We start from the raw sequence: 1,048 nt of genomic DNA, 5'->3' as shown, positions 1-1,048 counted from the left end.
CACTCTGGTACGTATGTCCACCGTTCAATACCTCGTCCTTTGAAGACCCATCAATTTTCTCACTACTTGAGGACCCATCACCTTTCTTGTGCGCAGGACGAGCCCTTTTGCATTTTCCTTGGACCTCCGTGAGGCTATATGTTCTCTCATGCTTCCTCTTCCCGTAGTTGGCTCCCACTTTTCCTTTTCTCACTGCCCTCATAGTGGAGCGGCGCCCCGTCGCTTCAGACCAACTATCTCGCTCGGAAATACCTCGAGATTTCATATACTCATCCACGACCCTCATTATCAGTTGAGTGAGGCCACCGGTTTCTCCAGGGTACATACCTTGCATGGGTGGCTGGTTACCTGGCGGTTCATTCGATTCGTTTGACCCCCCTGCAGCTCGCTGTTCATAACAGGGAACAGCCTCACCTGCTGGTGTAGTGGCATTTTCAGATACCTCTAAACTTCCTTGTGGCTCACAAGCATCTACTAGCTCGCCTCCCATTTCCCCATTTTCTGAGCGGGGGCTCACCAAAACGGGCGTTCCGTCTCGAGACATCATTTAATGGGTCACTATACCTGTAAACGAGACAATATTATCGCTTATGTTATCCTAGCACACTCCCTTTTCACTTAAATCTCTGTTCCCCTTTTCTATTTCTAACTGTCGCACTCCCTTTAATCTAAAGCATAGACAAGCAGCCTTCATATACGGGCACTAATCACCTCGCCTTTCTTCTTACACTACCATGCTTCACTTATCATTTCTTCTCGTAAGATTTTCCGAAATCTGTTCCTCACTTATAGTCTTTACTAAAAAAATTCACCTTATTTCTTACACGAACTCGTGATCAGATGACATTTATCACCAATAACCTTCACTTTATGCTCGCTAAACACGGTGTGTCTCACCCGTAGACTTTCACTGGCATTCGCTCTTCCATCTGTCTTTTCTCTCCACGGGAACGTCGGTCCTTCCTCGGGACGTAGCTCTCGCCGTGCTGCTAATGAGTCACGCTGCCTCTTCCTGTGGTAACAGCTACTGTTTCCCTTTGCATCTGAC

Source organism: Penaeus monodon, chromosome 24 (assembly GCF_015228065.2).
Source record: "Penaeus monodon isolate SGIC_2016 chromosome 24, NSTDA_Pmon_1, whole genome shotgun sequence".
NCBI classification, from domain to species: Eukaryota; Metazoa; Arthropoda; class Malacostraca; order Decapoda; family Penaeidae; genus Penaeus; species Penaeus monodon.
This window is presented reverse-complemented; position numbering follows the sequence as displayed.